Genomic DNA, 22733 nt, shown 5'->3' on the forward strand with positions numbered 1-22733 from the left:
TAACTGGTTAAACTAATTGTGAACAAATGCAGGCATATATTTTTGATAGTTATGGACTTAAATCTGAGCGAGTCAACAGAGATGCTTAGCATCAATCCTTCCTACTGTCAATTAGCTGTATCACTATAGGACACGCAACTATGAAAGTATAGGCACTTTGTTTGAAGCTGTTTGGGATCTAAAAAAAATAGAGTGTCTAAAATTAGTAAGAATTAAGGGACACAATTACTAAGACTTTGCATTGTCCTTGCACCATGCAAGGTGATGCAAGTACAACACAATGGCTTCAGTAAGGAGTACAAAGCCATTCAATGGGTGATTTGTGCCACCTTGCATAACTTTGTAAATAAATGTAATGCAATGCAGGAGCTTTGCAGCGTTGCATTATATTTAAAGCTGGTAGGCATTCCTTGGGTGGACCATCAGTGTTCCCGTGCATCCACTTATGGATTTGATGCAATTTCAAATTTACAAAGGTTTGTACACCTGGGATTGCATCAAACCATATGCTTCCACGAGGATGGTGTAACGTGAGAAAAATCTTTTTCTCCTCATTATTTCCTCCATCTATGCATGATGCATTCTGCTTTTTTGGGCTGTTTTTGTTCACCTTCATGCCCCAAAACAACTCTGCCCATAATGCAGACACCCTTGCAGTGCGGCAGTAGGGTGTCTGTATTGTCTAGGCAGCACATAGTGTACCACTGCTAACAGGGAGCAGTAGTGCTCCTTATCTTAGTAGATATTGTGGATTACTGCTCTCTCCATTTTACACAACACATCCAAGAGTCTGGCCATGAATATAAACATTAACCCTGGGCGTAGTTTGCGAAGTAGCACTTCGCGAAGCTACGCAAAGTGCACTTCGCACTACGCGAGCTACGCGTAGCACTTCGCGAACTGCGTAGTACCTTGTTCGCACTGTGCCAGATGTCGTTTTCAATGATTGCACAGTGCGGACAAGCAACCGGCACTGTGCAATCATTGAAAATGGCATCTTGCACAGTGCGAGCTGTAGTTTTCTGCTGCTCGAGTAGATTTTTACTCGAGCGGCAGCTTTCTCAACGCGAACTGGTAGTTTCTCATCGCGAGCGGTCGCGAGCTTACGCGACCACTCGCAATGAGAAACCTGACCTCCTCGCGTTGGGAATCTCGTCGGGAGGTTTATTTTCCATGCTCGCGATCGCCAACTTGATGTTGCTGATCGCGAACAAGGAAAAAGTCTCGCCGGGATGTCATTTTGCTTGCTCGCGGTCGCCAACTTGACGTTGAGGACCGCGAGCAAGCAAAAAATGACCGCAGCACTACACAACACTACGCTACGCGTGTTCGCACTGTGCTACGTGCAATTCGCGTAATGCGAAGTAGCGCGAACTTTGCAAACTACGCGAGCGTAGCGTAATGCTTTGCCCAGGCTTAATAAACATTGCACTCTGTAGTCCTATGTGATGAAATATATGATGTGAAATCCATTACATTAATTCCAGACACGGGGTATATTTATGAGCCCCTTTGCATCACTCTTCCTCCACGCAATGTGGTGCAAGAGCGACACAAATGTAACATGAGATTTATGAATCCACACAAAGCCACATTGCCTGGACCTGCTTTGCTTAAAAAATGTGGAGTAATGTAACGCAGTGGAAATTTGTGCATTGCATTACTCTGTGACAGGGAGGAGTTTCCATGGGTGATACATGGGTGTTCCCATGCAACATCCATGGACATTGAGGCATTCCCAAATTTAGAAGAACAGGTAAGCCTGGGATGCACCAAAATGATGCACCTTCCCATGTGACTAATGAGGGGAAATATATTTTTTCTCCTTGTTTTTTTCCTCTTTCTATGAGTGCTGCATTATGCAGCACACATAGAGGGAAGAGAAAGCCTCTCAGGATTGTTTTTATGCAGGAAGGTGCTTTTTACTGCACAAAAACAATCCTGCCTATGATACAGGCACCATTGCACCATGGTACAAGGGTGCCTGCTTTGGCACCAGGCTGCCAAAACAGCAGCAGCACAAGTGAAAAGTACAGGAATTCACCGTATTGGATAAATACAGCTCATTTCTCCCTTTCCTGTAAGGCAGAGCAGCACAGTTAGGTGACGTGCTGCGCTGCCCTGCATCACATATGTCATAAATATGCCAGAGGATGGACAAATTGTTGCAAAATGTTTTTACATTTTTGTAGGCTTTTAGGTTGACATTAGATAACAGTTACATTGTTGCACTTATCACATACATAAAGAAGCTCTTGATCAGAACTTTTTTAGGTGGTATAACAATGGTTTGCATCATAACAATGCAACAAATGACAGCGAAACCCAGCAGCAGATAGCACCTTCTTCGTCTACATACCAGGAAAGGAGAATTCCTATGAACTCACTGCTCCAACACGTATTATGGTGCTGAGCTAATGGTTCTGTCTGTCTTTGGCCGCCTTAATTGTGTGTGACCCGGCATATTACTGACTCTTGATGCACTGCATATTATTAGCATTTTGATATTAGGACATAGCTGCTTACAATTGTTTTATATCATATACAGAGTGATTCATCTTTACTGTTTCTAGTTACATATAACACACTGACTATTTGCATTCACCACAGATATAATGGCACTTTATGGATGATGACTCCGCATATGCCATGAATAAGTCCATGGGACTGGACTAAACACGTTGGTTGGTCTACTGTATGTGGTGCATGTTCCATTCAAATCAAATTGTGATTAATAACAAATAAAAAAGAGGATTTGAAGAACACAACTCTGGATACAGACCTTGTAATTTTGTTTTAATGCTTATGCGATGGTGCACCAATTGCTCTTTTATGTTCAATGGTTTGAATCATACTCTGGTCCTCTTTACAGGTAACTAAATGATGAGCCCTGCAGAAAGCCTAATGGACTGTGTACATCTTGTTCTTAATTAGTACTTTTATTTTAAAGAAAATATGCAAGAACATTCTTATTACTGAAACAATTCACCTATGGAATATAAGATTAAAATGCTCTAAGGGTAAGGACCTGCCCCCAGTAAGTGTTTTGAATCTCACTAGTAATATTTTCTAATCTAAATTTAAGTTATAATTTGCTTAAATACACTTCACTTGCTTCAAATTGACTTTTAATGTTTAAGGTCATTGATCACTTTTAGTATCGACTAGTAGTGTCTAAATATTTTATCATCCGAATGTTTGGATTGGTTGACATGATTTGAATAGTGTTTACTTGGAATCAAATGGACCACTAATTCAGTTAATATAAAATGTGATTAAATACTGCTTTCACCAGTTCAATAAGCACAGCGAAGGAAGACATTGATGCAATGCAGATTACTACTTAAAACCTACTAATTATTTGCCCTTACTTTCACTAATGATTTTTGAAAATCAAAAGAAGTTGTCATAATTTCCTCTATATCAACCATAAAACAATGGGTTAGCCATTCAAAATATGTAATATTTTTACACCTTTAATGTAAGAATAATTCAGCGGTCTGTAATTTACAATCTTTGGGGCCGATTCACAGACCTAATCTGAGACAAAATCCAAAACGTACTACTTTTGGTATTCACAGAAGGCATTTAGTAGAAGTAAAGTTAGGATTCCTAGCTTTACTAAACTGAGACAAAATCTTCATTTTATGACTTACGGTATTCACAAAAGTGATTTAGTTGTAGTAAAGTTAGGATTCCGAACTTTACTACTACTAAATGCCTCTTGTGAACACTGAAAGTCGTAAAGTTAGTATTTTGCCTTGCATTCAGGATGAGCTACATTGGGGCACCTTCCAGTTTCTAAACCCTATTGGGTGACCCTGGGGACAGCAGGAAGTGCTACAGAATACTGTCACATCTTTGGGTGTATTTCCAAACAGGAAACCTTTTTAAAATCAGCACTGGTTCATTTAAGGGAATGCAAACACAGAGACACTGGCCTGCTCTGCTTTTCAATCTCCATCCATGTGTTTGAAGTCAATCAAAGAGAGGTCACAGATATCAACCTGCCTAATTATTATTCATTAGGAAGATTATTGTGCGACCCCTTTGACTGGTTATATTGCAATGAGACCCATTTGTACATAATTACATTGTACTGTTTTCAGTGTTTATTTTTTGTGGCTTTCAGTGAGTTTTTTCTCGTTTTCCAAACCGTTTCAAATTGGTGCTTAACAGTGTTTATTCTGGTGCCTAACACCCAAAAAAGTCACTACCGTGTTTTTTTCCTGAGCATACAAAAGATGCTGTTTTTTGCAGTGATGGTTTTAAAGCACATATTTATTTTAAAGGAGAAGTAAAATAAGATATGTCGCATCTTCTCATTGGCAGTGTGTCTAATGAACTTATGTTAGACTGAAGCATGAAACGGCTGTGATTTACGCTCTTACTCACACTCACATCTCATTACCCTTTCTCACATCTCATTACTTCTCCCACTCACTCTTCAGGAATTCTGTCTGTTTTGCAGAACTATAAATGGATTAAAAAGGTAAGCCTGCTACTTTTAAATATTTTAATAAACACATTATTGACCACAGTTAGGTGTCAATCACCTACATCTTACTGAATATTATGACATTATAGGAGAGGTCAACTCTGCCAACAGCATAGTACCATGTGAAACCTTTGCACTTTTGAATTACATGAGATTCTCTTGTAGCCCTGCATCCTAAGCCATCTGAAACTTGATGCTTAAAGCATACTCACCACTGCTTTTCTGCACTCCTTGCCTGACTACTTTAATGTAGTGCGGATGTTGTGTTCACATTAATAGCTGCCAAGTGTCTTCATGGCAAATGTCTTACTTTATGTCGATCTTGACCTTTTAACAGACATCACATTGCATTCTGGGGCTTTAAATTTTGCTTTTACCATTTCAACCATGGACTCAAAAACCCCATCATTCAAGTGTAGTTGGATAAAAAGACAGGATTGACTGAAGGTATCACACCTAACAATGGAACACCTTGCAGCTATGAATTTGTTGCTTTGTGGTACCTGTCACTACACCTTATGTTAAATGTTTGAAGTCAGAGATGATCGGCAGGTAACCTGCTATCCAGCGTGATGCATTAGAAAATGGGGTTGATTAAGCAAATGTTGAATTTCCATGCTGTGTCTGTGGCTAAATGTGATAGTAGATATTGACCAAGATTCGTATGAGCCAGCCATTTTACAAAATCAATGAAAGACTTAAGCACTGCAAAAGATCAAATATGATTTTAATATTCCCATATTCTCTACGGTGTATAACATAATTAGATAGGACCCAAAACCTTTTTCTAAACACTGCATGTTTAATCCAAGCACACATAACTGGAGGAAACAAAAGGAAGTAGAAACAATAGTGTAGTGACATTACTAAACAACAACACTCAACCACAATCATTTTAGACCAGTATTTCTTGCTACTACCTTGAATAGCAAAGTTACTTTGTGATGGCCCTGTCAGAAAGAAATAAAAATGACTCTGACTTTTCTTTCTTTGAATAGCATTTTAGTTTGAGGTTGTGCATGTGTTTATCAGTGTTTAGATGTTGTAAAAAAACCCTCCCTCTGGCCTTCTCGACCTACCTTCAGAGCATCCCAGAGGTTGATACTCCTATCTTCAGTGTCGCAGATGGACCTTGATGGATACATAGATAAATTACCATCAGGAAGGTCGGAGGTGGCACCACAAATCACCGAAATTGCAGAAGCACTTCTTTCCTTCTTCTTCTCAGCAGGGCGGGTCTACCACAGAAAAATATAGAGGAAAGGACAGAATTGGCGTACAAAAGGAGAATGTAGGAGGAGTGGACAGCGTGAGGAGAAGAGAGTCAAAAGGACCGAAGCAGAGCAGAAATGTCACAAATCAGGTAGAGAGGAGCGGGTAAATTGGGAGCCCAGACGTGCTATTCCGACCCTGAAGAGACTCCAGAGATGAAGTCTCCTGGGTGGTGGACACCGCCGGAAAATGTGGGCTAGCCGGCCACATGTCAGGAGAGTTGTGGCATTGCACTGAGTGATTCGGGAGGGGAAAGGCTAGAATGGGGGAAGGGGGACGTCAGATAATGCAGGCATTTGAAAGAGGTGTTCTTTCACTTTACTACACTGTATTTTGGTTGGTTCATTTTCTGACAGGCAGCTGGGGTCCCTGTGTTTGTGCCTGAAAACACTTTGTTTTTTCCCATTGTCACTGTTTTTGCACCTAGCGACACTGTGTTTACTGGTTGTGGATCTGATATCTTCTAAATCAAAGACATATTTACCACAAGAGGAAGACCTTGCTTGGGACTGTTACCCATATAAGAGATTCCTTAGGCTACTGCTGTGGAGAGCATATGATTTCCTTCTTCTCACCTTTATTGTGAAGTGAAGAACCATATAAGGTTCTTCACAATAGTGTTGGTGAATGGTGAACAAACTTAGTACTGCTAAGAGGACACATACCACACTTTCTTTACCCGACGGAACAGGCAGTGATAACCTCCTCATCCCTCCTACAGATATTTACACTGATGAAGGTTGCTTCCCTTTCGGTGAAGTTTTATCAGTCATTATAGGTTTAAAACTAAAACAGGATAGCATATATATAGCGCACATCGCAAAATCATAATCCGATCACAAAAACTCAGTTTGCAATTTGCTACCACTAATTGTAACTTAGTACATCAGCCCCAAGTATCTTATTTGACAAAGGGAAGTGCAGATGAGCCACCAGGAGGACACGACATGTGACAACATTTTAATAGTCAAAACATTGGGTCTGAAAGATAAATGCTGCCACAGTGAACACTGAAAATGTTAAGAAACCACAAAGTGAAAAAAGAATGAGCATGCACACAGAGGTAAGGTGCAAACTGCCATGGTAGCTGATTAACCAGAGGGCCATTTTACTGGCCACCACCGTAGACTTAAAGACTGACTCCTACACTGCCAAGTAGCTAAAGTGCCATTCTCCACTTAAAAGTACATATGAAAAGTGGCATATGTCTTCTTAAGAAGGTCACAGTTAAGAAGAGAAGCAAAAGCAACAAAATGCAGAATAACACCTCTTGACAGTCTTGGTAGTTTTTGATTGGAGTGAAAGAATTAATACAAGTGTTGGAAAGTAAGGCAGTAAAATAACCCTGAAACAATGTTCTGGGAGAGTCCAGCATGGATCTTCCAGACCATGAATCCAAGCAGGAACTAAGCTACAAGCAGAACATAAATTCAAGGTAAAACATTTCAACCAGTCGAGTACTAGAACAACAAAAATATGGGAATGAAATGTATTGCTAACCCTACAGCTGTTAACAGTCTCTCCTTATACATGTTCTAAAAAGAAAATGGCATCAGAGGACCATCATGGAGTGGGAACTTCAGGCAACATCCACCATCTTGGGCAGGTTTATATATAAGGCTAGCAATGCCTATACTGTCACACATATGGAATTGTGTTGGTACGAGAAAAAGAACACAAGTTCAAGGTTGGCGCATAAGCCATAGAACTCCCCTATGGGTGAGGGAACAGCAAAATTGCTAAAGTGGTGTGAGCAGAGAAGTGAGAATATGCATTCCTTGCATTGGGCAGTGAGATGGAAGACGTGCTGCCTCACCACATGCTGAGTCTGCCTTCTCCTAACTAAGTGCCTCTGCCTTGTGGAAAATGTTGTCCGCTGACCTCAGAAGACAACATGAAACACCTCAATATCACTCTTTCTTCCCCTGCCCTTCATTTCCAAGTTGCAACTAGGGGATTAGACAACACTTCCAACCTGAGAAGGTGGCTGCATGTAGATACTGGCCAACACAATGCATTCTAAAACGAAGGCAGAGGGTGTCCTTCTAAGAACCTGCTCTGAGAAGGGTAATTATTTTTCTATTATTTTGGTTGGAGTTTTCAAGTTTAAGGATGTTGTGCTGCTACCTCGGCTGCGTTACAACAAACAAATGATGGACGGAATGCTGACAATGCATACATTCTCCCCCAGTCAAGAGATCTGGGTTAAATCCATCGTTCTTTTGCCCACTACACCACCCCAGTTTAGACATGGCCATATGCAAATCAGTCTTGACCCTGTGCCTCATGGGAACAGTCCAGCCCGAACTGCCAAGCCATGTCTTCCCTGGACCGGAATCAAGCATCCTAGGACCAGTTTCTGGCTATCAGCCGTCATCAGCCAGGATAGCTTGACTCCAGTGGCGTAGTGAGCACGGGTCCCACGTCTGGGAATACCCATCCCACTTAGGGCAAAAAGCGTTACAACAAACAAATGATGGACGGAATGCTGACAATGCATACATTCTCCCCCAGTCAAGAGATCTGGGTTAAATCCATCGTTCTTTTGCCCACTACACCACCCCAGTTTAGACATGGCCATATGCAAATCAGTCTTGACCCTGTGCCTCATGGGAACAGTCCAGTCCGAACTGCCAAGCCATGTCTTCCCTGGACCGGAATCAAGCATCCTAGGACCGGTTTCTGGCTATCAGCCGTCATCATCCAGGATAGCTTGACTCCAGTGGCGTAGTGAGCACGGGTCCCACGTCTGGGAATACCCATCCCACTTAGGGCGAAAAGCGTTACAACAAACAAATGATGGACGGAATGCTGACAATGCATACATTCTCCCCCAGTCAAGAGATCTGGGTTAAATCCATCGTTCTTTTGCCCACTACACCACCCCAGTTTAGACATGGCCATATGCAAATCAGTCTTGACCCTGTGCCTCATGGGAACAGTCCAGCCCGAACTGCCAAGCCATGTCTTCCCTGGACCGGAATCAAGCATCCTAGGACCGGTTTCTGGCTATCAGCTTACAAGGGACCAAAGAACCAAACCCAAAATTGGGTGGTAGTTCTATTTGCCTAGATTCATTAATGTGCTCTGATGAACTCCAAGACATTGTGCATGGTGCACTGAATTTTTAATTGCCACTGGATTTCCTTTGCTTCAACTTGTTTTTGATGTTAATCATAAATATTAAAGGACTGTGAACCTAACACAAATGAATGATGTTATTGTGATTATCTAGCAGCTGAAAAAACATTAACGAACATTGTTTGAGAATTCCTTTTTCGCAGTTACTCTATTTGTATTGAAAGCTGTATTTCCCATTTTCATGAGTGCTCCTGTGTTAGTGATTATTTAGTGATGACAAGCAGTGAATAGCCAGGGGTCTTGGTTTAATTACTTGATCCCACATTTATATCTTCTTTATACTTGTGATAATTGCGATGGACTGTACCCAACTCAACCCTATATCACTCCTTGGAATTGTCCTTGACTGCTCATCCACTTCAACTCAATGAGTCAGGGAGGCTTAGTAGGCAAAATGTCAATGCAGATGAGATATGCATTTAGTGGAGCAACACCAGCACTCACCCCATTGGCACTGCTTAGTTATCTCAGAAACTTTAGATGCTGGGAGAAACTGACTGAAATCCCGGTAGGTTGCAGATGACTGCTAAGGCTTAGAAAAGAGGTTAGGGTAAGACTATAAGGACTAAAGTGGGTGAGTGGATGGTAGTCACAAAATGATGGGCTGGAGCGCAGACCAGATACAGGAGCCAACCAAGCTCCGCTGAACAAAGTACCTTGATTCTCGTAGCAACAGCAAGATGCGGAGTGCAGCTGAACGATGAATCAGTGCCTATTTTATTCACACAGTGGTGGTGATGCATCTATTATGGAGACAATGCGCTGAGCCGAGAGGTATTTGTTCTGTAGATGATGCACTGATTACCTACACGCAAACAAGGGGATGCTTCAATCTTCCAACAATGCAGTGGCAGTGATGCGTTGCTTCCAATGCGTTGGTTCTTTAAGGTCATGCACTCATTCTGAATGTGATGTGCCGATTCTGCTCCAACATCAGCAGATCTGCTACACACAGACAGGAGATGCGTTGGTTCGACTGGAGCAGGCTCCCGTTTTTACTTCCAAAGGATAAGGCATAGGAGCAGATGGTGAAACTTTGATCTCCGTGAGTCTCTAAATACGGGCAAGCCAACAAGCCCTTGGAGATCATTCTGGGTTCAAGCAGAGTCCAGTTCTGCCTCAGCTGGGTCAGAGGAAGGTAGGCAGCGGGGGAGTACAGCAGAAGAGCAGTTCTTCCAGAGGAGCAGACCAGTAGAGTGACAGTCCTTGGAGCAGCACAGCAGTCATTCTTTCTGACAGAGTTTCTTTACAGGTCTAGAAGTGTCTGATTTGGTGGGATCAGAGACCCAGTACTTCTGCCCAGTTGTGCTTTTGAAGTGAGTGTGACTTCAAAGAAGGGACTTTGAAATTCACAGAGGACCTTTCATCCTCATCCTAGCTCCAGACTCACTACAGGGGGGTAATCAATCCTTTTTGTCGGGACTGCCTATTGTCATGTAGTCAAATTAGGTGGGGCAGGACCATCACTATTTTAGATGTCCAAGTTTAAACTTGACATCTTTTTTGAACGTTGACACTTGACATACCCTTTGTTTGCATGCTTGTATGGATAATGTTACATGAAATAGCTTTTCTTAGATTTACACACATTATCAGATCCTTGAGCATTCTGTAAGAAGGCTAAAGTTCACTGTACAAAATGATATTGTTTACTATTAATCTCTCAGCAACAGCTTTGTCCAGGTAGGATCAATATTGGCAGCTGAACTGGGATTTCGGCATGGCAACATAGGTTATATTAATTATATAAACAACATCGCTCCGTTGTCTAGTGTCGCTGTCAATGTTCAGATCGTCCCATGCTGGAATTCCAGTCCAACTGTTTCCTGCTCACATCATGTGACGGATGATGCCCAGTTCTCCTAGGACAGTAGGATAGGTAGTGCTAGGTAGGAGCATAACTATCTTTATACGTATATGCAAGCATATATTCCATGTAACGGCAGAATTGTTGAAGTCTTCATCTCCTTCAACATTCTTATAATGCTGATTACACTTTTCTGTTTCCTCCTATTGGTTATTGTGGCACACATATTTTACACAAGAATTATAATGCTTCAATAAATATTGAAACACCATGTTGAGTCTTTCTTGTGGATCACTTTGGGTATGCAAAAGTTACCAAAAGAAAAGGTTCTAGATCTGTTTCCACAATTTCCTTGGGGAGTCTGGATTATCATGTTCTGAGGTTGCACATTCCACCTGTTACCTTACCTGGTTAGGGGTACAAAGGGTGCACTGTGAGGTAGCAGGACTAAGGCCAGCATATCCTGATGGTGTGCACAGAATCAGTCTTGCACAGTTTTGACATATATGTAGTCCAAAATGCGCACATTTTTATTGAGAAAGTATAAGCTGCACAACACTATTGAGGAGTAAGTGTCAGCTTCTCCTTTCCATCCTGCCGAGCCATCAGCATGCAGGTAGACACTCAGACATACTTACTCTTCGTTTGTGTGTGGCTTTCTAAAGGAAATGCACAAAGTCAAGCTGTGACCCACCCAGATGTATGTTGGAGACAGGCCACAGCACCCTTGGAATTGGTATATGAAACTCTTGGAGTTTCATACATTGGAAAGTTTGGTTTATATATATATATATATATATTCACTGAAAAAACCATAGGTTTCACACACGTTATAGTTAGGAATTAGCATTTAAAAAACCTTGCAAATTCACTTAAAAAACCATAGGTTTCACACAAGTTATAGTTAGCTGTACATTTCACACGTAAAAAAACAATGAAATTCCACGTTATAGTTAGATCAGGTAACTATAACTTGCGCTCCCACAATAAACTGCTGATGACGTCACATATTACATCACTCATGACATGGTCAGTGACATCACTCATGACATCAATGATGACATCTGAAATGACACATTGTGGATTGCGGTCGCGCAAGTTATAGTTACCTGATCTAACTATAACGTGGAATTTCATTGGTTTTTTACGTGTGAAATGTACAGCTAACTATAACTTGTGTGAAACCTATGGTTTTTTAAGTGAATTTGCAAGGTTTTTTAAATGCTAATTCCTAACTATAACGTGTGTGAAACCTATGGTTTTTTCAGTGAATTTGTACGGTTTTTTAAATGCTAAGTTATGAATTTATTTTTAATTTTTTTTTCTGGTTTTTCACCGTGCACACACCCTGCGCGCACGGTGCGCTTCGTGCACCGAGCGCCCACGTTGCGCATTTCGTGCCGTGCACGCCTCGCCATTTTTTACAAAATATCAATTGTTTTTTTCTCCCTTGGGGGTCCTTAGATTTATATATTAAATGTGATTGTTAATTCTTTTTTTTTATTACTTTTTTTTACCGTACGCATACGGTAAGCTTACCGTACGCGCACTCCGCGATTTTTTTTTACAATTATTAATTGTATTTTTCGTACTTTTTGGTCCTTCCTTGACCCCCTCACAAACGCTAGGGGTCTGCAACTCTCTTCGTTGCCCCCTTTTCACGTTATCCACCTTTGTTTTTCAGAGCGAGAGACAGAAAATGGCAGCCGACACTTTCTGATTTCGACCGATTCGAATGTTTACAGTCATGTAACCACCAATCAGAATTGAGCTCGCGCACGGCACCGTACGCGTACGGTAAGCTTACAGTAGGCGCACGGAGCGCGCTTACAGATATATATATTGATTTAAATGCTATTTTCTCAGGACCTACTGAACAGATTTACACCAGACCTGCAAAAGGCACATCTCTGACCTGAGGACTACCTCTCTGCCAAATTTCAAGTAATTCTGTTCAGCCGTTCGGGCTGTAGCTCGGACTAAAGGTCCTATGGGAAAATGCATGGGGAAAATGCGTTTTGGGACCCCCCTTTTTCTCAGCCCCCGCTTGACGAATCCCCCCGAGACTTTCAGGGTAGGAGCGGAGCGTAGCGCCCCATTAGTTTTGAAAATTTCGCGAGGATTCGTCAACCGGCGCCAAAGTTATTCCAAATAGAATGTTGCAGATTTCCTATGGAAACACGGTCCTAAACTATAACTATCTACTGGCGACCGCCAGTAGATAATATATATATATATATATATATATATATATATATATATATATATATATATATATATATATATATATATATATATATATATATATATATATATCCACAACAATCCTCGGCGGAGTCCGAGCCACCTTTGACGGCGGGCACACGACGGGGTAGCCAGCCTAAAAAATTCCACAAATCCAGGCAACGCTCCTCATGCGACGAGAAAGAACACCAGTGCTAAAGTGTGTTAATTTGGCAACAATAAACACCCGACGCGTGCATTTGCAATTTATCGCAAAACCACTAGATTGCATGGGCACGACTTTTTTTTAAAGAATAGATTGTGATCTTGAAAATGAGCTATGGATAATTTGCAGAAGTATAATAAAATAAAAATGAATTATGGCGAATTGCATATGAGCCATAGTAAATTTTGCTCAAAAGGAAGAGATATACAGTAGAAGGAAAGTAAGTCGATGGTCATTTGAAATAAAGGGACATGCGGATATTTGAAGTTTCAAGGCAAGATTTATTTTCCTGTTAATGCTGAAGTGTTTTTTTAGATTGCATGCAAACTGTGAATAGACAACGAGGGAAAATTACATTTAAAAAAATGAAAACTGCTTACGTTGCGCTTGCCGCATCACCGAGTCGACAATGCAGTGAGTGCAAGGTAAGTGGTTTTCTTTTTTTCACATTTTATTTTCCCTAATCGTCATCTGTTGACTTCTTCCCAACCCTGCCCCACCGTTCTTGCCTGCATAGGCTGCTCCTTTGGAAACGTTCAATCCCCTGAAAGGCTAACAAGTGCTTCAGCAACAACAGTTGATCAGCTCAATGGATGGAAGCGTAAAGTATTGGTTGGCCGCATATGTAGGGAAATTACAAGAAGCTTAGGCCACTCTCAAACCTACAGTAACCTCATGACCATTGCTAGGTGAGAAAGTATGCGGGTCGAATAATGTGGACATTTAAAAGGAGATTCTGCAAATGCTGGAGTGGATGTCTACAGATGTTCACTCTTAAAGTGTGACTCAGAGTATTAATTACGTAGGCAAAGTATCCATTTTGGATTCTCCTGGTTGTGGCATATAACAAGATGTGGGTGAGGATAACTGTGTATTACCTGAATTCATGTGACTGGAGCGTGGATGTGGAAATACTTTTAGGCATTCTGTTAACTTTGTTGACAAGTTGCTGCTAAATAGGTTTACCTAGTAGTTATGGACAGTGAAACATTGCCATTTGTCCATCCACTATAAATAGGTTGGGCAGTCTAATGGCAAAACCTTGAATGGCTATTACTAGGCTGAGCCATCTGAGGTGTATGTCAGTGGTGGAGACAGAATAATCTCCACTGTCGACATACTGAACATCCACCGACTCTAAATGAGGTTGGAGGACCTTCAGTTTGGCAAAGAGGATACTCAGTAACCACCAACCAAACTCTAAATTGGGTGCTTTTACTCACTGTAGTAGAGGCGAAGAATGCTATTTCATGCATTTTAGATTATTTGGGGAGTAGAGCGTGGTTGAGGATCCTTCCCATCAGCTTTAAATTTATGTAAAAAATAAGCTATGCTTGTGGTCTTCTTAGGTGGAGGAATTGGGGAAAAGGCATGAGCATTGAGAAAATGGAAAGGGCGAGAAAGTTGAAGACAGGCCAGGAGTCACTGAGATTGGAGAGAGGAGGAAGGAAGAGACAGAGAGGTAAGGATGGAGATAGGAGAAGGAAGAGGATGAGAGACAGAGACAGTACGAGGAGGGAGACAAGGGATAGATGGAAAAAGAGAGGGGAATATATAGGAGGAAGTGAGATACAGGGGAAGCAAGACAGGGACTAAGAAAGAGTGTAGGGTGTAGGAGAGACAATAGGAAAAGAAGGAAGTGAGGCAGAGAGTTAGAGGTAGACAGAAGAGGGATAATGAGCATGATGATGGAGAAAGAGAGATAGTGTCCAAAAAGAAGAGACAGCATGATTGTAGAAAGAGTGGTTATCAGTTAGTGTAAAAATCTTCTGAAGGCAGATGGTGAGAAGGAGATAAAATAGGCAATGCAGTGGGAGGTGGGTGGTTCATCAATCACCCCATGCCTCAACCTCCACTCAATTGTTGTCTCAACTCATTCTCCTCACCACATTCCTTATGGCCAAACAAAAGTGCTCCAAATGTCAGAGTGCATTGCTCCTCTCAGATGAAAAACACTATTTGCCGCTTTACCAGCAAAAGTCCTCACTTACCTGGTGTCCAAGATCATCTCCTCTATGCTAGCCATCATCGCTGCTGACCTCCAACAGTCTGAGTTGCCTTTGGCCTTTACAGCATGTTACCCACTGCTGTTCTTCCGGACCCCAGCATGCCAGTTTCAAACAATTGTAAGTATACAGGGGCCTAGGCTCAAAGCACCTCTTTATGATCACAATGAATCTGCAGGCAACGTCGGTATGTGTCAGGTCTCGGAAGGTACCTCAGCATGAGTAAACCTCACTGCACATGTACCTGTATCATCCTAAACCTTGAAAAATAACAGGCCAAGCACCTAAGAAACCTAAGCTCTCTGATGTCCTGCAATAGCCAACCAAGAAGTACTGTCTTTAGATCTGTAGAACATTCAGAACAAAAGCTTTTTGTCTATATAGACTGTTAATGACACATTTTACTACATCCCACAGGTAACTGCTTAAATAAATAACAGACAGCAGAGAGGTACACTTGTTGTATCACTTCTGATCCGGGAGTTTGGGCCCAATAGCAGCCAGCTAGAACAAATAGGCATCCTATGTCTTCCAATATTTACTTGCAATGCTGCTGCCTGCCCATCAAGCCGGTTGATGATAATATACAAACGTACAATATTTGGTTTGCTTTTCAAGCATCTAGAGATCCTTGGAGTGCCAAGAGGGATCTCTGTAGGCTGAAGGGTATACGGTTGTTCAAGAATGCTTTTATTGGTGGTTTTCTTAGCAAGAAGCAGGCCTCTGTGACCATCACCTGTTATAATGTTTTAAAATTATTCCATCCAGAGGTAGAAAAGGAGTACACATATGATTTAGCGGACACTTAAATCCATCTTTCATTAGCCATCCAGAAGTCTTCCAAAGCCTGCCTATATCACAGTTACCTAGTATGAATACCATGCAGAAAAAATATGAGGAAATCCAAGGTTCTAATGACCGGCTCTGTTTAATGACTGTGGACTGTATCTAGGCTTGCAGGAAACCAGAACTAAAGCATCTGTGGCTAGTTGCAGGTTTTGTAAGTTCTGTAAATATGAGCCGTGAGACCTCAGAATAGCACTGTCACATTCTTCTCCTTCCCATTTATATTTCCGTACAATAAAAGCTAATAGCAGTGGCGTGACATAGTCAGAACCAATTCTATCAGGGAAAATATGCAAATAAATATCCTTCATTTAAAAATAGGCCTGTGCCGTCCATTGTCCTATTTTAATTCTTGCAGAAGAAGACCGTCCAAAGGTACCAATTTCCTAATTCCTCTCGCCAGTATCCTGCCCGATTTTTTCCAGTTCAACTGATGCACTCGACCAACCTCTCTGCCCCCGATTTGCCCTTGGAGCTGCTGCTGTTGATTCTACTGTCACTGTACTGATGCAGCCATAAATTCAACAGACCTTTGTGATGTCAAAGATCCTCCAAACAGTAAGCAGGTGTCTGACACTATTTTCCATTCCCTCTGATCTCCCAAAGACTGTGAGGAGGAGGAGGTGAGACAGAACAGATTATTGGGTTTAGGAATTGCGTATTCTATATAGAGAACATTTATTCAGTGACTCTTCTGGTTCAAGTTCATTTTTATACTCTCACTTGACAGTAGTAGATGTCAGTATTAGGAAGAATTAATATGTTAAAATAATTACCAAACCAACAGAAGTGACTAAGAGGTCTCAGTTTGACATAGGCAAGTTCTACTTCCCAGCAGGTATATTTATTATCTGATTATTTTGGAAAGGAATGTCGGATGCCACAGTTTTGGCACTTTGCCTTTTCTTCTATCTTAGTCCAGCTCTTCTCTGATGGGTAAGCCTTGAAAAACACACATTTAACATATGTCTCACACATGTAACCCTTACTTCAGGACTTCTTAGTCTGGTCCCTTTTCATCCTGCAAAAAGGGAACTCCGCTGTGAGCATGAAGGGCAGCGTCACTGATCAGCAGCAATAAAAACAAAAATTCCAGCCCTGTCAAGAAGTTACTGAGGACTATCCCCTGCTGGGGAATCATTATAACCATCAAGGCTACATGAGGGATAATATGGGCTCCTGATGTCCACAGACACCCTTAAACTTCATGAGGGTGGATCAAAAAAATTAGCAAAACCCACCGAAAAATACTTTTATGGACAATTTTGCTATTTTTTCAAATAGCTCAGACAGGATATCAGGCCTAATTTTTTAGTGCACTGCATCTAAAAACACATGTTTTAAAACTCATATCTGATTCTTTGAATGGGTTTAGTTACCTTTTAGAGCATGTTGAAAAAAAATCACAACTAGTCTGGGAAAAGTTTAGCAATTTTGAACCGCTCATAGTTTCATGGCCTAAGATACAAAATGTGATTGTCCACTTGAACCTGATACTTTAGAAATATTAAAGTTCTTACTAAAACAGGAGCCTGGAGTCTAGAAATTAGTGATAGGGACTACTGCTAGGCCATATGAGGTACAGTATGGGGACTTGATGGCCACAAAGTGCCATGAACTGTCATGAGGATTGATGCTGAAAATTACTAAGTGACCAGTTGGTTTTGCCTTTTTTCAAATAGTTCAGACAATATATGAGACTCTTGAGTATGCAAGATCAAAATACACTTGCATGGAAGCTCAGATTTCAATGGTCGTGGGTAGAAATGGTCACTTTCTCCTCTTACACCTGTAAACCTGCAAATGTCAGAATTCTACTTAAGATAGATGTCCAAATACAAGAAATGTGTTTTTGGCACTGGTGCTATGCCATCTAAGGGATATATGGGTTACTGATTTCCACAGCTGTTATGAGAATGGACAACAAAAATGATCAAAATCTGTCAGAAAATTATTTTATGTCAAATCTTTCACCCAATGATGGGCAAGTCAGTTGTTACAAGGCAGTAGACTATTTCAGAATCCTGCTGCCAACGTTGTATAACCTGCTGATGGAAAAATGGCAAGTCTGGTTCTTATATAAAGCTTGGTATCTGTCAAGAAAGACAAGTCAATAGAAGTTGATAATGTACATGATGTCCGTAACTAGGATTGGTGCAGGTGCTGCAGAGAGGAGCCCATTAGTGAGCTTTTAAAGCTGAGTCGCTGACCAGTGGAGACTTTCACCTAGTGATGGGTCTTTTAGTTGTTACTGGGCAGGGAGAAACTGGAAAAGCCCCTTGGAGTGACATAGTAAATGGCAAGATAGGTTCTTACATTGGACCTGCTTTCCATCAAAAACAATGGGCCTCATTACAATGACGGTCAGAAAGCATTCCAACCAACTCCTTGTCGGAATCGTTTCCGACTGACAGATTATGATGTTTCTGAACACAGTTCAGTTGGACTCCTATTGACTTTAATAGGAGCCTGTGTTTCGACCAACAACACAGGCTCCCATTGAAAAAAGGGGTGGTTGCGGAAAACCATGCACCCTGTCGCAGGCACCATATGGTGCCTGCAACACTGTGCATGGTTGTAAAGAGGGGTCCCATGGGTACCTCCACTGGCCCCAACCAAGGCCTCCGGGTGAAGCGGGGCGTGCTACGGGCCCCTAAAGTCCATATCCAACAGCTGTTTAGTGTCAGACAGACTGATTCGGAAAGGCTGTCTAAATCTGACATCGTACTACGTTGTTCGTAAACGTAGTAAATAGACCTGTACAATCTCCGAATGCCGGTCGGAGTTGAGTCGGACAGACTGAACAGTTACCTTTCCATTGTAATCAGTCCATTGGATATGTTTCCGAGTCGGTCAGAAACCTAGGTTCCGACACGGGTTAGGAAAATCCGAATCCCATTCGGAGCCTTCCTGACCGACATCGTAATCAGCCCCAGTATGTCCATTTAAGTTGATAATGCAACGATAAGTAGAATAATAAGATAGAGATATAGACCAGAAGGTCAGATTAAAAACCACATACAGCAGCAGAGAGGAATGATAGGAAGATTGATGAAAATATACTGTCCCATTTTACAGAGTGACCCAGTTTTTGTCCAATAATGTCAGCATGTCATAAGTGATGTAGTATGTGAGGTCATAAGCAGTGCACCATGGGTAGCAAGCTCTAGTTAGTTCACTAAATTATAACTGGTGAATTTCAGTGTTGTTTTATTTTGTAAACATTATTTCTTAAACACCTAACTGCAACATAATACTAACCTTTGCATTTTTCAGTGAATTTCTAGGGGTGCTTTTAACCTAAGCCAAAATCCTATTCCCATACCAAAATATAACGTCAGTTTAACATTTATTTTTTTCAGGGAAATATTGGGTTTTTGGATCATATTTGAAGTTGAGGATATGCCCAACCCCCTCAGGCAACTTGTGTCAACTCCCCCACTCCCCTGCATAGTGGGCAAGTCATCCACATGTCCACTAGGAAGGGGGACCCCTGAGGAAGGATAAAGGCAGGCAAAACAGGGGAACATAGAATACCAAAAGAAAGAGAGGATGCCTGCCGCAAGTTGATAGGGGAACAAGGCCCTAATACGGGTCCGAATAATTAATACCCACTGCCACTGGGCAGACCAAGACAAACATGTAATGATACAAAAAGGTTTATAGAACTTTTGATAATTTTTTATTTTTATCCTTTTTGTTCATGCAGATAACGTGATCTTTTACGTGTGTTGGTTAACATCAAGAACCAAGAATAGATATCTATACATTACAAAATTCCTATACATAAAATTACTAATAGTCCCAAGCAAAGCTCCTTCAAAACAGCACAATCATACGAACACTCATTCAAAAACATCATCATTCACCACATAACATAAATACACAAAAATGGAAACATGTACGTAATCCCACAATGTAGATTCAATGCAGATTCAATGAAAAGCAATTTAAAAGACACAGATGAACACAATTTAAGTAGCCAGGATAGGCTTAAGAGCGCCAACGTGTGTTTCGGTGTACAAGCCCCAGCCGGGGCTGCACCTTCATCAGGGCGAAGGAGGACACGTAGGGTGGGACTGGCACACCTAACGGTTGAAGGATTATCCACAAGATGGGTAAAAGAAGAGGTTCAAATCTGGAGAACTGGTTTCTTGAAAGGGTTGAAAGCCTAGGGAGGTAATGGATCCGTGAGTAGTTAGACAATCAGTCCTAGTTGCGACGGGTGCGGGGGGTTATTCGTCACCAATGAGTAGGGGCCGAGGAGGGTTTCCCTCGTTAGATGAAAAAACGCACACGAGATGCTACATCCGCCTTTCATCAGAGAGATTCATGCTCCGTGTCTGAGTGCTGTATCTGCTGGCGAACATAGGTTTCTCATCCCTATATCGCGTTCTACCCCTGGGAAGACTGTTGGATCTCGTGTGTGTTTTTTCGTCTAACGAGGGAAACCCTCCAGAATTAAAGAAGACATGCAGAGTGAGGGGTAGGATGAGTCTCCTGAAGATATTCTTGTTGGTGCCAGTGAAGATGGGGTCCTTGAGGACCATATATGGAAACAGCATGGGAATGCTTATCTCTCCTGGGGATATAGGGTCTCCTGCAAGCTAAAAGATGAGTAGGAAGGGGGCACCACAATCACTCTCTCCCAGAGTCTATATCTTTTTTTAACTCCATATGCCGGCCAATAGGGGTTTGGCTCTCCCAAAGGGTTCAAGAGGCTTTGGAGAGCAGAGCACTGCTCTCTCTCTTCAGTGCGGGTACCCCTATGGGAGTGAGTTTCTTTCAGTATTTTCTAGGCCCCCAGAGAGATTTTTTTGATAGTTTTGTGCCATTCTGCTCCTGATATCCCATTGTAGCCAACAGGATGAATCTCTTCAGGCCCCCACCCCCCAAATGGCCCTGGTGGTCAGGGTGTTCACAACCTGCCCCTTTTTGTAGACTTTCATTTTTTTATTTTTAGGATTCCTGTGGTGGCTAACTCCACATATTCTTCATATCGCCAGCCAATCAGGATGCACTCAATCACTTCCAATGGGCCAATCAGAGCATATCGGGAATGTTTTTGATAATGTTGAGAAGGCTTATGCTTTGGTCAGCCATGACTACACAAATGTGACTACATAGCAGGATACACAGTAGTCCCTTTGGGCCACTAAATCATATTTTTTCTTGAGCTTGCAGTGATTCTGTGCAGCGGTCAATGGAGACATTACCAGGAACAGTAGTCTGTTTCTGCTACCATCCTTTAAGGTTTGATTTAAAGCTATAGTTACCGAAAGTGGCCTGATGCTGAGACCCAGAGAAAAGGATTCTTTACTGACCAGCATGTGAAGATGATCTTACCCCCGATCCCATAACACCAGAGCAAGCCTGAGCTAAGTGAGACTTGTATGGATGATACTTAAAGGAAATAAGCCAGAAACAAGACACAAAAACCTTTCTGTACACATTTTCCTCCAAGAGTTCTGCAGTGATGCATTTCTGAACTGCACTCACTTTGAGCCTGCATATCCTTTGACAAGCTTGATGCCATTTCCAACTACAGAGAAACCTATATAGCTCCAGCTTTTAAGCCCTAAAGAAATGCACAGCTTTTTTCTTGAAACCCATGCTTTGAAGTAGGAGCACAATGACTGCAGCCATTATCCATGATTTAAGAACCAATTGAATTGCCTCTCTAGGCCCTATCAATTTACTATACACTTGGATCAATACTTTCAAATAAATCTTCGTAGGTCCTGTTGATGTCTCGATCCTGTAGATCCTCTTTCCATCCCCAAATCTTGACCACAACAGCACATTTCAAAATATATGTCTAGTACATTTGGTATATTGGGGACATTTGTGTGGATGCCATTTTTATTTGGCAACAAGCCTCTCTTCATTGACTGTGAGACCAATTTTATACCCAACCAATCACCCACAGTTGTGCTTATTGCTTTAACTGTCTTGAATTACCTTTAAGGGGAAATGGAGACACTGCCAGGGCCTAGAGTGTGCTCTTTTCTTTTCCTGCTCTTGAAAACATCTTGAAAAACGCATTGTGCAACAACCATATCTGTCAGATAACCTGCATATGTCAGTACTGCCCAAGAGTTCCTAACACATGATCACAATCATCTTCTTTGGACCATTTCAATCCGAAAATTGGTTGATAGTTGCATTGGAGGTATATTTGATATTTTCTCTAGTGATACAACTGTTGTTAACCAGTGTGGTCAAAGTGATCTGAGCAGACCTGGCTATACGTTGATCACTCCCCCAAGAAGCAATGTATAAGTTATATGTACAGCACAATAATCAATTGCTTCATCCAAAAAACCAATATGCTTCGTAAACAGTCCTAAAGACCTGCAGTGGAAACAATATGGGAAGCACAATTTTCTTAAGGGGCGAGGGGAGGGCAGTAATGGGTAAGTTGTTGCTGCAGATTACAGGGTTCGGCACAACAGTGGAGGTGGCCAACCTCTCTTTGGGCACTGGACATCATGCCTTGTGAGGGGAAGTCACAGGAAGTAAGGGGAAAATTCTATTGAGAGGTAGGGCAGCTCAGGGAACCATGGTGGGAGACAAGCTCCTCCAAAAGTAAGGGAACACACTACATTAGTGGGTTAGCAGGAATAAAGACCGCATAGATCCCTACTTATAATGAGGGTCATTTGTTCATGGAGTTCCAAGCACCAGAACTCAATACTACCTCAAAGTCAGATT

The sequence above is a fragment of the Triturus cristatus genome, chromosome 5_1 (assembly GCF_964204655.1).
Source record: "Triturus cristatus chromosome 5_1, aTriCri1.1, whole genome shotgun sequence".
In the NCBI taxonomy this organism is placed as follows: Eukaryota; Metazoa; Chordata; class Amphibia; order Caudata; family Salamandridae; genus Triturus; species Triturus cristatus.